Source organism: Eubalaena glacialis, chromosome 1 (assembly GCF_028564815.1).
Source record: "Eubalaena glacialis isolate mEubGla1 chromosome 1, mEubGla1.1.hap2.+ XY, whole genome shotgun sequence".
NCBI classification, from domain to species: domain Eukaryota; kingdom Metazoa; phylum Chordata; class Mammalia; order Artiodactyla; family Balaenidae; genus Eubalaena; species Eubalaena glacialis.
In genome coordinates this window covers 120,886,472-120,893,977 of record NC_083716.1, presented here as the reverse complement: position 1 = coordinate 120,893,977, position 7,506 = coordinate 120,886,472, and the positions used below count along the sequence as shown (strand labels likewise).

The 7,506-nt window shown below is 45.6% G+C and overlaps 1 long non-coding RNA gene across 1 annotated transcript; it reads right to left on the bottom strand.

Moving 5' to 3' along the window:
* Positions 1-908: 908 nt before the first annotated feature.
* On the bottom strand, positions 909-3,288 carry LOC133097386 (uncharacterized). Its single transcript, XR_009702005.1, has 3 exons — positions 3,209-3,288; positions 2,480-2,659; positions 909-941 (listed from the first exon to the last, which is right to left on the bottom strand). It is a non-coding gene; the product is annotated as an uncharacterized LOC133097386 (long non-coding RNA).
* Between the last annotated feature and the right edge of the window lie 4,218 nt (positions 3,289-7,506).

Below are 7,506 nucleotides of genomic sequence, written 5' to 3'. Positions count from 1 at the left end.
CCTCCCCCTTCAGTGTGCTTTCAACAGCCAGTACCTGCGTATCTTCTTTGGGAATGCCCTTATCCTACTAGGAGGCCAGCTCCTGGGGTTTACATCCCACCTTCTATAGGGTAACCATTAATCAAAACTGTTCACCAAGGGAGAAGGGAAGCCTAACTCCCTTGCTCCAGGCAAGAAAACACTGAGGTGTAACTTACCTTTCCCTGGGAATCTTCCTGAAGACTTGGCCTGAGATCACATGCTGCCTTGGCTCCCTCCACCTTCCTGTCCTGCTCCCCCAGCCCCTCCCTGGTCTCCATTGGGAGCCCTTCTTGAATAAAGCACTTGTACAGGAATTCTCATTTCTGGGTCTCTTTCTGCAGAACCCGACCTAAGACATAGCCAAATCCATAAAAGCAATCAAACTAACAAAACTTTCAAAAGGAGTTACATCTAGTGGGTACCATCAAGAGTTTCCAAGTTAAGACAGGACTCTGTGCCTTTGATGTCTGAAAGGATAAGGTAGGAGGAGTAATTTAATATTTGTTGAATTACGAGGGGTCTTCTGAAGACCTCTTGTACTTTGACCATCACTGCCAGTGATGTCCAGATGATTGAAATGAGAGAGAAGCAGTTATTTGATATTTGGACTAGGCAAGATGGGTGAGGTTATGCTACACTTACAACCAAGCCCCCACGTCAGCGGCTAACAACAAAAGAAGGTTTATTTCTCCCTCGCACTACACACGACCAATATGGATCGTCAAGGAGCTCTGTTCCGTCTTGGCCTTTATGTCCACATTCACCATGGCAGGGGAAAGCGTATACGGTGAAGCACACGTTGGCCCTCAAAGCTTCTGCCTGTAAGTGACACATATCACTTCTGCTCATATTTCATGGGCTAAGGCAAGTCACAAGTCCATGACCAACAGGAAGTAACAAGGAAGTGAATTCTACTGTGCCTGGAAGGATGAGAAACAAAATATTTGTGAACAACACTCATGATTGGGTCATCAGATCAACCTCCTAAGTATCAACAAGCAGCACCGTGAGAAAAGAGGTGTTGACTGCTTCTAAAAAGTGAGCCAGGCACATGACAACTTTGAGTTACCAGAGTTCCTATGAGATTTACTCATTCAACAAACATCTCTTAATATCTTCTCTAAATAAGGGACTATGCTTAGGCCTGGAGGCAGCAGACCATCATGACACTGGCCACGTGCTCTGGAATTAGAGGGTATGTGTCAGAACCCAGATCCACCACGTACTAGCTGCACCAGGTCAAACAAATTACCTTTCTGACTCAGTTTCATTATCTGAAAAATGGAGACAATAATAGAAGGTATCTTATAGAATTGATGAGGCAATTAGAAATGATAATGCATGCAAATAGCCTATCAATGTAAGCTATTATCTTCATTATTATTCCAAAAATAAATGAGACATGGTACCCACCCTGGAGAAGCTCACTCCTAGTTACAAGACACGGCTTTTCAACTCATGTCAGTTCTGTCTGAAAGATATTTCGTGAGGACCTACTAGGTGCAGGGTGCTGGCTAGACACTGCAGCATAAGAATCAATCAAACCCTGTCCCTGCCCTTAAAAAGTGGAGAGTTTGGTGGGTGAAACAGAAACAGATAATTTCAATATTCTTGAGTGACAAGATGGAGGCTAGGCGAATGCAAAAGAGGAACATTTAGCTAAATCAAGGGTAAACAGGCAGCTTTTTGAGGGAGAACTTTTCCTGGGGTGCATTTCATATGTGTGAAATCAGTTCTGCTTTAACTCGAGGTCAGCAAAGAAAGCTTTCAAGCCCTGCGTCTCCCAGAATGCCTCCCTGCCCGCTCGGTGTTTGGCAGGTATAGCTAATGGCACGAGCGACTCCCAGCCACTCTGCTCTCATCCTCCATGCAGACTCTTAGAGGCCCTCTTCCGCGGGACAGCCAGTCAAAACTCGAGAAGGATACGCAAAGGGCGCATATCTGCCCCCAGTGAAATACTGGGTTCTCCTCACAAAGTGAATTGTGATAAACAAATGAAATGTCTCAAAACAGTCACAGCCTTCATGTCACAGGAGTTCTGTGAGCAATTCCACACAGATCTATGACACTATTTTACCCTTGCTGGGGGATAGATTTTTTAAAATTCTTTTCCATGATTCATCTGCTCTCGGGAACACAAAACCTCCGATTGCATTAAAACGAATATCGGCATCTATCAGTTGTATGAATTTCTTATCTCTTAACCCAGAAAGGCTAACATAAGCTTTCCCTATGACTACAGTCAGATACAATGAAAATAAGATCAACAGGCCAGACACCTCCAAGAGAAATAAGGCATACTTTTCCATATTTAAAAGACCATAGACATATAATATAAATGTGAAGCCAGAGGGCCCTGTTTTTATTTACAATCCACTTGAAAAAGATGGTTTCTATGGCAGCAGGAAATGTCAGGGATTTTTCAAAGGAGCTCTTGAATTTACAAAGATTCACTCACCCCATTAGAAATCTTTCTTCTTCTTTGATGGTACGCCAGAGCTGATGAATTTGGAGTGATTTATACCACGGTGCTTGCTCTGCAGTGTTCCAGAAGACGACACATGGAAGGGGCTTTCGCTTTCTTCTCTACCAGTGGGTTTCTTACCAGGGCATCTGCCTGGAGGTTTGTAGACATCCACTTGGAAAGGAAGGAACAATGGGTAATTAATTCCATTAGACAAGAAACAGTGGGCGTGCATGAGTGAGAGGGTGGAAGCAATCTGCCACTGATGCTTTGAAAGGATGCAGTTTAAGAATTTCCAGTCTCCTGACTGATAGGCTGATCAAATAAACACCTGCATGATTACTCCTGTAATCAAAAGAAGAAAGAAACATTTAATCTATCTTTTCATTACTTGCGGTTGTAAGTAGTGGACTCGGCATCCGTCAGAGACTAGAACTGCTAACATTACTTTCAAATGTGCAGGCCAGGCTCCATTTCAGCAAGCACGTGGTTACCATCACCAAGGGCCCACTAGCTGAGAAACAGCCTCCCAGGAGGTTTTACATCTTGGGTGGCATGGTCTCCACTGTAAGGGAAAGGCAGTTTTGAGGGGGTGAGAGAGGATGCAGACAGGAAAAAAAGAAAGGAACATTCCCAGAAAAATAAATAACAGTGGCAAACAAATGTAGAGGAGGCTGATCCATACAATTGCCAGTCCTGATCTCTCTCCCAAGCCAGACTCACATGTCAAACTGCCCGCTGGACGTCTCCATTTCGATGTCTCTCCAGCAACTCAAGCTCGCCGCCAAACGGAACCTTCAGCCCTCACGCAGCACCGGCTTCTTTTCCTGGGCGTACAGCTCAATAAATGGCACCACCATCCACGTGACCAACAGAGCCGGAAACTGGGCGGTCATCCCAGAGCCCGCCCTCTGCCCTCTCCTACCCCTCACGGTTCCCACGCTCTGCGCTTCCCAGTGGGTCGCAGCCTGCATTGCCACGTCCTGCCTTAGGGGGGGCGCCCTCACCGCGCTCCCCGCCCAGGGTCTTCCGCTTCCATCCGTCGCCACACTGGTGCCAGAGTGCTCTTTCTACAGGCAAATGCAAGCGCGTTTGGGGTTACACCCTTACCTAAAATCCCCAACGGAACCCGTAGCTTTTGGAATAGTTTGAAAGCGTGAACTTAGCGATCAAGACTTGTCACAGTCCAGTCCCGCCTGGCTCTTCTCAGCAGCTACCTCTGCCCGTCTCTACAAACATCATTTCCTCTGCACAGTGACTGCTCCACGTCGCCCCGAACACGCTCTGCCGTTTCGCAGCGGCTGCCTTCCGACAAGCAACAGAAGGGTCAGTGTCCGACTAGGTTGTGCTCAGCTACGGGGGGCGGGTGAGCTCTCTCAGCATCACTGTGACATGACACCCACCGAGACAACTAAGAAGTGGAGTCACTGGGCCTCTGAGACCACAAACTGTGAACGATGGCCACACACACATGGACTTGTTCCGCTCCCTCTCCTCTGGCACCTGCCGTATTTCACTTTGTAACAGTGAATTGAATGGAGCGAGGGTCCATCAGATACCCCGCTGACAGGACAGCCGTGTGTCTAACGTTACAGAGTGAGCTGTGCTGGGAGCTCGGTGCTGGGGGTGAGGGCTCATATCCCCATTCCTTGGTTGAGAAAAGTGCTCCAAAATGTGGAAAAGAAGCAACCTCGGTCCCTTTTCCATAGGAGCAAGTCATCACGTCCTGAGGAGAGAAATCCAACTCTAGACCCAGGCTTCCCGCTGGCCTTCTCTTTCCTCAAATTTAAAAGCTACAGAGAACTGACCTCTGGCTCCATCCGTTCTTGTCCAGGGCCAAATAATCAGAGCTTGGTGAGAGTTACAGAAAGAGAGCTCTGCCCAAGATTCCCTGTTCTAACCAGGGCACCTGCACCAGCAAAGAAAGAAAAACTCTTCCCTCTTTGACGGAGGGATTTCAATATGTAAATATACATACATATATGCGTGTGTGCGCGTGCATACACACACACACACCCACACACACAGTGCTTCTTTGCAGACTTATCTGAATAGAAGAATACTGGAAGCAACCCAGATATGTATCAATAGAGGTAAATATACATACATATACACGTGTGCGCATACACACACACACACACACACACACACACACAATGCTTCTTTGCAGACTTATCTGAATAGAAGAATACTGGAAACAACCCAGATATGTATCAATAGAGGACTCACTAAACCAGCTGTTAAAAAAGAAAAAGAATGAGCTATATATTGATATAGAAACAAATTCAAGTGTTTTCACCAGGTTGCGAAAAGATATATATTTAACTAGATAGAAAAAAGCAAGTTACAGAAGAATAACTCTACCTTTGAGTAAAATGAGGGAGAAAATAAGAATATATGTTGGGTTTTGTTTGAATATGCATAAAGAAACTAAAAACAGTGTAGACCTGGAAGAGATTGGGATGAGACCTGGGTGCTTGAGGGGCAGGAGTAAGAGGGAACTTTCTTTTTACGTCTTTTAAAATATTTTAAACCACATATGCCATAAATGTGTTATCTATTCAAAAATTAAAGTAAGAAAAAATCTTTCCTATTTGTACACCCCTTTACAGTTTAAAAAGCTATTTCACATGTGTCACCTCATTGAATTCTCACAATTCTATGAGTTGTTGTTATTCCCACATTATAGATAAGAGAACTAGTTTTGGAGTCATTAAGTGACCTGGAAACAGGGTCATGAGTAAAGCCATCAAGATGGCCACAGGTGGCCATGGTAATGGACCTTCCCACCAGGCCCTCTGTCTGACAGCATCCAGCAAGGATGCAGCCCAAACCTGGGGGAACTCACTGTGTTTCATCTTGTGAAGGAGTATGCCATTCTCCTCTTTCCACACTGCTACCTGTGATGCCAGAAAAATCTAACCTTGAATTTAAAAAGTTATCCTGCGTTGCAACACAAATACCTCTGAGAGGCATGACACACTTATACTGTGTACAGAGCTTTGGCTTTAAGAGTGGGAAACTGACTCTGTTAACTCATAAGGGTAAATTAAGTGAAACCAGTATAATAACTGGTAGGGTACAAGCAAGAAAAAGCTTGTTTTCCTCTCACTGCTGCCTGCAAACATCCTTGTTCAGGGTTCCCTTCCTCACCCCTGGCAACAACTTGGGCAGATCAGCTCCTGTAGATTTTCTGCTTCTTCCAGTATTGATGAAGTGTCACCTTCAGGCATAAACAGTACAATCCAATTTGCTACCATCAAGGAGGACCATCTCTCATCCCTGTTTGAGCTTCTGTGCACCCACACACAGGGCAGACCCACAAATCTGTAGACAGAATGGGGTAAGGAGGGTGCGCTCTGCAAGAGTCTAGGCTCATTAAAATTATTCCTTGGATATGCACCTTAACTATCTAGGGCCAGCATCCTGTTTTTCTCCATCCTGTATTCCCCTCAGGGTGCACCATCAAGGTGGCTGCAGTGGCTGATGGCTTGATGGTGGGCAACATTCACTTACTGGAATGGCGAACTACATTCTTTGTCCAAAACACCTCCTCTTGGTTGTAAATTTGACCACAGTTTGGAAGGCATTTCATGACCAATTTGTCTTGCATCGTTAGGAAGGCTCATTCCTAAATCAGGCACGGATTCTGCTGATAGGCCGTTCAATGTGCTAATTCTTTGCCCACAGCACGACAGCAGTAGGAAGCTCAGCGAGTCTACGGACCACTGTAAAAGCGGGGTTGGTTACAGAGAGAACCAAGAAAGCTGCAGAGCTCCAAAGAGCAGGAACCTTCTACTCAGCATGAGGACCCTGAGATGAGTTTATCTTGCACACTAAGTCTCCTCAATTAGACAGGAAAAACTCAGGTCTTCTGTCACCCATGGTGGGAGCCAGGCACCTGGCTTTACAGTTGAACAAAGACATGATAGAAGGAGGGGGCGGCAGGTGAATGCTAGGGGCCAAACAGTGGCAAATGTTTACCATCCCTTCCTTAGTAACATCACTGGTAAATCTGTTAATGAGCTTCCTTCCAAAGCAACAACGGTGGAGACTAGCTCCCTCTGCTGGGAATGAGGTGCACTGCAGGCAAAGGTGGTAGAGCCATCCAGCCGAGGCATTTCCCAGGAGAGGCGACCAGGGTGGACCACGGAGGTAAAGGGGATGGAAACCTCAGAAGGGAGACAGTAAAGGGAAGGCAAGTCCCCCAACCTCTGCTGCTCACGCCCAGCTAGTCTAGGCAGAACTCATCCCCTGTAGTTCATCTTTGCAACAATTCAATACAAGGATGTAGATTTCTGACCAGGAAAAAAAAAAAAAAAAAGATGCAACCTTCTTAATTTATTAATTATATTCATACAATAAAAATATTTGTGGCTAATTCTCTCTTCTAGGTAGGGCCATTAACTTTTCACTGTCTCCTGCGAGTCGCCTCTCCTAGTCCTTTGCATAACCATCTAGAAAACCTGAATGATGTATTTTAATATTGCTGTAGGCGCAGATTGAACTTTAAATCACATTATTTAAATATTAATGACATAGCAAGGAAGCAGCCTACTGACAGGTGTTATAAAACTCAGACCAAATAGGACACTAAATCCGCCAGCGCCTTTGAAACTCCCATTAGAGATAATGAGGTACAGGTATGGATTTCCACCCAGTGTCCGGCACTGGTTTGCTCCACATCCAGCCAGAATAAATTAACCGATCATTCTTCCTTCAAAATGCCGTGTAATGACTTGTGCAGCTCCACAGGAGGATAACAGGAAAGCACCTATTTGTTTCTCAGTCTTGGAGTGAATGCCACATTCTTGCAAGAGCCGGATTCCACGCTGCTGGATGAAAGCTGCAGCCTTTCTTCAGGAAAGGCCGAGAACAGACGCTTCGTTCTCTCCATGTCTTCCTCCTAGCTGGCTTGACAGGACTGGGTGCTCCCAAGTCACACTCTAGGTTTCTTGGATCTTTTAGTAGGAAACTGAGGCATCACAGGCTGCAATGACTTACCCTCCTAATACATCCAG